General features: G+C 50.9%; 1 long non-coding RNA gene across 1 annotated transcript; it reads left to right on the top strand.

The window, feature by feature from the left end:
• Positions 1-450: 450 nt before the first annotated feature.
• On the top strand, positions 451-8,165 carry LOC109370953. The gene is made up of 2 exons (XR_004161965.1): positions 451-1,434; positions 3,055-8,165. It is a non-coding gene; the product is annotated as an uncharacterized LOC109370953 (long non-coding RNA).
• The last annotated feature ends 5 nt before the right edge of the window (positions 8,166-8,170 follow it).

Below are 8,170 nucleotides of genomic sequence, written 5' to 3'. Positions count from 1 at the left end.
CTTTTCTTCTTTCTTTTTTCTTTTCTTTCCCCTTTTTTCTCATCTCTGCTGGTCCCATGAATGCGTTTCCCTTCCAGCCACCCAGCAAAACAGTCAAAGCTGCATTTGAGGAAGCTGAGGGGAAATCTTATTACTCTCTTCAAATACCTAAGGTGATTACAGCAGAGGTTGGTCTCATCTCACTGGTGACAGGACGAGAGGAAATGGCCTCAAGTTGCACCAGGGTAAGTTTAGGTTGGAGATGAGGAAAAACTTCTTTACAAAAAGGGTGGTTTAGCACTGGAATAGGCTCCCCAGGGAGGTGGTTGAGTCACCATCCCTGGATGTGTTTAAAAACCATTTGGATGTGGTGCTCGGGGACATGATTTAGTGGAGGGTTGTTACAGTGAGGGTAGTACGGTTGGGTTGTGGTTGGACTTGATAATCTTGAATGTCTTTTCCAACCTGAGCAATTCTATGATTCTATCATTCTATCATTCTACGTCAATGAGGTTGGAGACTGGAGCTCTCCAGAAAAGAAACTGCTTGGATGTGGCCTGGTGGAATTTTGCATGCTCTGATTTCATGTGAACATGGGAAGCTGTTGTGTCTGTCCTCTGAACCAGGAGCACCTCTACAGGACCAGCACTCTCACAGGCAGTGCTGCAGTGATTTGTGCTGGACACCCAAAATCAGCTCCGTGCCCCTTCAGAATATACATGGGAGTCCTGCTGTGCCCATACCTCTTGCAGTCTGTATATTGCCCTTAAATTAAGTCTTTCCCCCACTGTGCCGTGAGACACAGGAGGAATTGGCAAAGGCCATTTTTCTCATTAACTGAGCTAATTAATCACCTTTTGTCTTTTTTAGGTTGCTCGGAGGGCTAATTGCAGCACATGGCTAAGAGTGAGTGAGCCTCCAAGCCAGATGGAATTGAACTGGAAGTGAATGTTATTGATCTTGGAAATGTGCTTATGTTGGGGCCAGAACTGACTGGGAATACTCCCCTGGAACCTCTGTTGCCTCAAGAAAATATCTACCAAGAAATTATGGAATCAAGGCCAAATGAATCAGGATTCATTCAGGAGATGAAAGTTCAGAGTTGAACCAAACCTGTTCCAGAGCAGTTTTAGACTGAAACGTTTCTGTGTTTCCCATTTTGACATCCTGAAATTCCTCATGGAAGGGATCTTTGTCCTCTGCACGGCTTCCTGTAGTCCAAACAGACGAATGCATGAGATGGAGATGGAAGGAGGCGAGTGAGGAGGCAGCGTAGAGCAGAACAGTAATCCTGGAAAAGGATCCTGGTCCAGTCGCTATGGGGGATGTGGTCCTACAACCTCCCCCCCAGGATGTGTGGGTCCAGGAGTTGCCCAAGCACATGTCCCACTCCTGGTGCAGTTCTGCAGTTCTCAACAGAGGTTGTTTTTCACCGAATGAAGGTTTTTCCCTGAGGTTTGTGCAAGATGCTCTCAGAGAGAGCTATAAATACCACAGTGCTTCCTGTGCAGCTCTGCAAGGAGGAAGCTGCTTCCCCAGCGGGGGAAGGAGGCAGCAGGCGTCCTCGTGGGTGCAGGCAGCTGTGTGTGCTGGGGCTGTGGGGGGATCCTCCTCATGCACCCCTCTTCCTGGGCCGGGGATGGGACGCTCGGCCAGAGCTCTGCTGCTCTGCATCAGACTGGATTTAGCTTGGGTGTTTCTAGAAAGGAGGGCGTGGGGGGGATGTGGCAGAATGCTGGGCAGGGTGAGGAGTCTGAGAAGCATTCAGAGAGAGCGAGGTCCCGTTGCTCCTTTCTGAACAAGGTCTGCTGCATGAGAATATTCTGAAGTGCTGCTTTTTCTGAATGCAGGCAGTGACAGTCTTGGAGAGGGAGTTTTGGAGTGGATCCAGTGTGCAAACCCACTGGAATCTCGAGAGAGAGAGATGAGGGGAAAGGGCCACCTCTCATTCTGCTGTCACTCTGCTACCCAGCTCCTGCTGACAGCTCCTGGGACAGCAGAGCTCCTGGAGAGGAAGGGAAGGTGTGCTGGGGCCCACCCACAGGTAGGGGATAGTGAGGCACCTGCAGGCACCTCATGCACTGATCTCCAAGATTGCTGCAAGGTCTGTGGGCTATCTAGAAGCATTAAACCTCCAACCAACCTCCAGGCCCTCTATGAGGTCTCCTTTGGCAGTCTCCAGTCCTGTTATCCTCTCTTTCCAGAGCTATTTCTGTGTTTATTTCTGTGGGGAGAGATGTAGGAACAAAAATGTCTTTTGGGGAAGTGGAGGGAATGAGCCGTGCCCAGCGGATGGGCCACACCTTCCTGGTGATCCTAGATGGGTCCGGGGAGGATTTATTCACCAGGAAATGCATTTGGGTCACATAAAGATGATTTGCAGCATTAGGCTGTGACTGCCAAGAGCTGAACATGGAGCACAGAGTGTGGGCACTGCTCACAGACTCTGCACTCTTCCAAACTCCCTGTGCCTTTGCAATGTGACCCCAATTGAGCAGCATTGCAAATTGGGACCGGCAGCACCGATGAGGGACACAGCTGTGTTGCTTCTTGCATTTTGGGCAGGTCTGGAAGCTCTGGGTTGTGCTGAGCAATGGGTGATGTGAAGCCTTGCAAAGGAGCTCTCCAGTCCAACTTCTCTCAGCCCGTGGGGCATCGTTCAGCTGCTGCACTCTCGTTTGTGGTTCGCTGTGGAAGGCAGAGCCTGAATGAGACAGAAGCACCAAGCTGGTGTTGCATGTCATTTTGTGAGGAACTTGCCTGAGGTTTTGCATTTTGGGAAGCCCCAGGGCTCAAAGTGAAAACAAAATGGGTACTCATGCAATTTCTAGTCCCAGAGGAATCTCCATTCACAGGAGGTGCCAGGCAGAATCTTGGCTGTCACTGAGGAGGAAGGGTCTTGGGTGGAGGCACTCAGTCTGAAACACACTCAGACTCAGAGGGAAAAGCATACCAACCTGGTTTCCCTTGTGATTTCTGATAATCGTGCCTTAAAGTGATCATTAAAATGATCTCTAAGCCAATTTTTGATACAGCAGATTTTAGTTTGGCTCAGCTGCAATCTCTTCTTTGCAGATTAACAAGTGGAAGAACAGCCCACGGGAGATCACTCCTGGGTTCCCCATCATCTTGCAGGGGAAAAGGATGAGTCAAGAGAGAACTCGATTGGGCGGCACAGACATCTTCCTGGAGAGAGCAGCCCCAGCACCAAGCGGTGCCTCGGTGATGTAAGAAGAGGCAGGACATGTCAGAGGAAACCCCCACATGGCACAGCAGGCCCTGACCCAAAGCTGCACCAGTCACCAAATTCTGAGAGCTACTGCTGGACCAACCACCGAGGGGTGGCTTTTCACACCTCTGCTATGTGTGTCAGCTCTGATGAGAGGTGCTTTCCCAGGGCAAGGCAAATCCAAAGAGGGAATGCGGATGCATGCTGTGTGGGGAATGCTGATGCGATGAGGTATTTGCAGAACCTGTAGTTTCTGGCTCTTGCTGCTTGGAACGAGGATGCGATTTTCCGAATAGTCAAGAAATAACACGAAGCATTAATCACAGGAGAGCCCTGTTAATGAGCCCTGGAGAATCCAGCAGTTGGGGCTGCCCAGGCAAGAGCCAATGCGGGCAGTCTTGAGCACAGCAAAAGGGCTGTGTGAACCCTGGGGAGGGGAACCTCATGGGGCTATGGCAGGAGAGGGGTGGGTGCTGGCAGGGTCTAGTGGGGCCAAGATGTGCTGGAGGGAGAGAAGGAAGGGCAGGCTGTGGGCAAGGGCTGGGAAACAGAGATCAATTGGTTCTTATTTATCTCCTCCATTTGTTTTTTCAACCCTGTTTGTGTCTTTCTGTGTGGCTGCTGAGGTGAATGTTGTGAACAAGAGATACATCCTGACAAAAGGGCTCACATGGCTGCTTGGCTCAAGAGTTCCCTGAACGGTTTGGATCCAGAGAGCCTTCACTGCTCTTTCCAAGGTGAGCCTCATATCAGCTAAGGGTGTGCTCCGAAAGAGCCAGACAGACACTGTGGCTCTTGCAAGAGAGCTCAGTGCCTCCTTCTGCTTCATCATTTACTCTGATGGAGCTCAATGCATGAGAAACAGTCTGAACACGTGGGAGCACACAGGTGTGCAGGTGAGCAGGCCCTGAAGATGAAGAGTGTGTACTGCCCCATGAATGAATGCAAGTGTTTTTGTGTAAGTGGAAAGCAAAATGACAAACCATCTACTTCCATAAATAACAGTTCAGATTGGTGCTGAGGGGATGGCAGTACTTGCAAGTTTAGGATACATTATCCCTGTGAAAGCAATGCCTGTGCTTGCTTTGCATACCGTACTCATCCAGTTGTATCTGCAAGCTCTTGTTCAGCCACTGTTTCATGTCAGCTAATTGCTCCCCACAAAGTGTCTTCTCTTTGGCCGGCTCTCCCAATGTCTGAGCCCAATGACATCTTGATGTAGCCCAGCTCTATATGCAAAACCTTGCACAGCCATCGTGTCAGCTTTGTGGGCCCCTGTGACAGGTCCTTTCTTAAGGTCCTCTCATCTTGGCAATAGCAGGTGAGGGCTCTTGCCTCTGTTTTCACTGGCTGCTCCTCATACTGCTACAAACCAGAGAGAAGCAGGGTCTTCATCTCTGCTCCAAAAGGAGATCAGCCACAGAATGGGAAATAGAGAAGTGGCAGAAGGCCCAGCAAGAAGATGATTTGGCTGGAAATTTTCATCTGGGAGAGCATATACAACAGGCCAGGGGAGATTCTGCAGGAAGGGAACCTTGGGAGTGTCTAAAGCACAGAGATGGAGGTGATGGAGAGCAGAAGCCCATCCCAGTCATGGCCTCCAGCCTGAGTGGTCCAGGATGTCCTCAGCTGGGCAGACCCTGTTGTCTGCTCAAGCTCTGGATGGATCGATTCCACTGCTTCTGCTAAGTGGAATGAGCCTTGTGAAGCTCTGTTCCTTCACTCCCAGACATGCAGAGGACAGAGGACGCAATGCGGATCGCAGTGCTCTGTAGCATATCTCCTTAGCTGTCCCTGGGGAGATAAGGGCTCTGGTGCAGATTCTGCCTTCTGCCCGGTGTCACGGGGCTGTCTGGCACTTTGCAAGAAGAAAAAATGATGTGCCTGCCACTGAAAGGTACAGTTTGTGTTACACCAAGGACAGAGTGACGAGAGAGAACACAGAGTGCAGGCAGAGAGGGTGAACTGTCCATTACAGGATCCGCTTTCATGCATCTATCTCACAGGCTGGGGCTGAGCTCAGGTTTTTGTGACCCCGCTGTGGCTCCTGCCCTTGGTGCTGCCTTCCTGCTTGCAGGGCTGGAGCTGCAGCTTGGCCCCGATGCATTGGGAACTGTTTGTCCTGACCATACGAGTGGGCAGATCTGGGATCAGGCTTTGCTGATTCTACTCCGAGGAATAGGAGGGAAGGAAGCAATTTCTGTAAATTTAGCAAGAAGGTCCTTACATCTAATTGCTGGAAGTGGTTAGGGAAGCTGACAGACTATAATCGGCGTCGCGACTTTCTTCCGGCTCATCAACAAAGGCAGAGCTCCTCTGCAGCACTCAGCACCACTCCAGTGCAGCCCAGAGAGAAGGGACAGTGCTGTAGCTTTGTGTTAATTGGGAATAAGAAAGGGTGGCAGAGCTCTAACAAGCAGAATGAGCACCAGCTGTGGTTGCCAGGTCCCTTATTTCTGAGAAAACGTTCTTGAAATGTGGTCTCTCCATCAGGCTTTAGGGAATTTCAGCTGTGTGGCACTGAGTGGCAGTCCCTTTGCTCTGCCATGGCCACCATCTTTTCTCTGCCCTTTACACCACTCACTGCTGCCCCGTGGGGAGCTTGCACCCTGACCCTGAGATAGCTTGCAATTACAGACTGAGTCAGCCAAGCACACCCCAGAGGTGTTATCCCTGGATGCACAGGCTGAGACAAGAAGAGACTTTTCCTTGCAGCCTCCCACAGGCGCTGGCTCCTTCCAGATCAGGGTGATGTACTGTACTGTGGCACTGAACCACAGCTCCTTCGGCAACTGCCTGCAGCCCAAACTCCTTCTGTGAGCAGGTGACTGCCTGGTCTACCCAGACCACGTTGCCTCAAGTTGCACCAGGGGATGGTCAGGTTGGGTATTAGGAAAATCTCCTCTGAAATAGCAATAATGCATTGGCACATTCTGCCCAGGGAGTGGTGGGGTCACCATCCCAGGATGGTGGAGATGTGGCACTGAGGGATGTGGACATGGTGGGGGTGGGCTGGGGTTGGACTGGGTGATCTTAGAGGTCTTTCCCAACTGTAATGATTCAATGATTCGTGGCAGACGAAGGTTACAGGACAATGGGGAAGGGTGGCACTGCTCCCTGCTTGGGAGCAGGGGCACTGATCAGAGCAGGCTGCAGCCCCTCCTTGACCAGCTGTCACAGTTTCATGGGCAGTCCCAGTTTGTTCTGTCCTGGATGGAGATGCCTGATACCTTCCAACCCTGTGATTCTGCTCTTTAACCAATGATCACACTCTGCTTCATCAGTCCCTGAACCATTGTGACGGCTTCTCTATCTGTAGGATAGCATTGTTGGGCATTGCTGCACATGAAGACAGTTCTCCACTGTCACAACCTCATGGTGCTCTGGCCCTATTCCTCAGTGATCTTGTAAGTTCAGTTCACAATTACTCTGTCCTGTGAGTGATTGAGTGATAAAATATGTGCTCTCCTGTATTTTCCAACATTCAGACCAACTGGGATTACACCAATGACCATAATTTTCCCTTTTAGCACTCTAGAAAACCCCTTGCAGTAGCTTGAATCATCTAATTTGATGGTCTGGAGTTTCCTCAGGCCAAAGCAATGCAGAGGTCTAAGATCTATAGGGTCAAAGACTCTACACCCTTTGTCCTCTGCAGGGATTCTCTGGTCAAGGGAAGATTTAGGTTAAATGGGACGAGGAAATTCTTCTCTCGGAGGGCAGTGAGGCATGACACTGCTGCCCAGAGCTGTGGGTGCCTGGGGCCATGGATGGGCTCTGGGCAGCCCGACCTGGTGGGGGGCACCCAGCCCATGGCAGGGGTTAGAGCTGGGTGGGCTCTGAGTTCACTTCCAGCCCAACCATTCTGCGATTCTGTGATTCTATGACATAAACTGGGCAGGTGATGTGGGTGTGGGGATATGCAGGGGGCTGAGACCACCCAGAGGAGATCAGCTACTGTTCTGGCAAAATCTCTACTAAGGGTGAAACTTCTACCTTAACTTCCTACAGTTAGCTGAATGGCAGCTACTTGCAGTTCCAGGTAAACACTGGGAAGAGCTCCAAGTGCTTGCGTTGCTCAGACAGAGACTGCTGTGAAGGAAAGGTTTAGTCCCTTGTGAGCAATTTCCCATTAAAACGGAATTTGAAAAGTTTCATTCTGATGCCAGTAGCAAACACAGGCAAATGTGGTCATTCCCCTTAATGGGAAGGAAAACCCTTGGGACTAGCTAGAGAATGAGCTTGTAGATACACAACAGCCAGGTGAGGACTCATCCAGTTCCTCCCAAGGCCACAGAGGTCCTTGTGGTACCTTGCTTAGCAAGCATCCTGCAATTTAGAATACAAAACAACATCTCCTGTGCTGTTAGGTAACAAGACAGCGTGAAGGTGTGGTAGGAGTGAGTGTGAACAGGCTGAATCACCAGGCAGGAGGTGGAGAATCATGGCTGGGAGAAGGTGCTGTGATGGGGGGGACCTGATTGTCCCCTGTGACCCCAGTAGGTGGACTGCAGGGCCACCTGGATTACTGGCAGGGCAGAAGAAAGGAGCCCTTGGGATCTAGACAGGAGCGTGGACAGAAGCTGGGCCATGGTGACATGACCTCGTGGCCATTGGGATCAATGGCTAACAAGGGACAGCCAGGCAGGAGCTGGCATGACATGGCATGGCATGCCTGGTGGGTCAATGGAAGGTGGATGTAAAACAACTCTGGGCTACCCAACAGCTGCACTGTTATCAGGATATGTCCAGGGAGTGGGCGATGAGTGGGTTTCCAGCATGAGGCATGTCCTGGGCCCCTTCTTCCTGCTCTTGCACGCCCAAGGCCATCTTCCTAGGCAGTGAAAGCAGAGATGTAGGGTCTGATGTCCCCTGCATCCACATAACCAAAACAAAGCCATAACAGAGGCATACACAGAGGCTAAGCAAGACAAAACAACAACAACAACAACAACAACAACA

This window comes from Meleagris gallopavo, chromosome 25, assembly GCF_000146605.3.
Source record: "Meleagris gallopavo isolate NT-WF06-2002-E0010 breed Aviagen turkey brand Nicholas breeding stock chromosome 25, Turkey_5.1, whole genome shotgun sequence".
Lineage (NCBI taxonomy): Eukaryota > Metazoa > Chordata > Aves > Galliformes > Phasianidae > Meleagris > Meleagris gallopavo.
The sequence above is the reverse complement of the archived record's forward strand: the minus strand, read 5'-3'. Positions and strand labels throughout refer to the sequence as shown.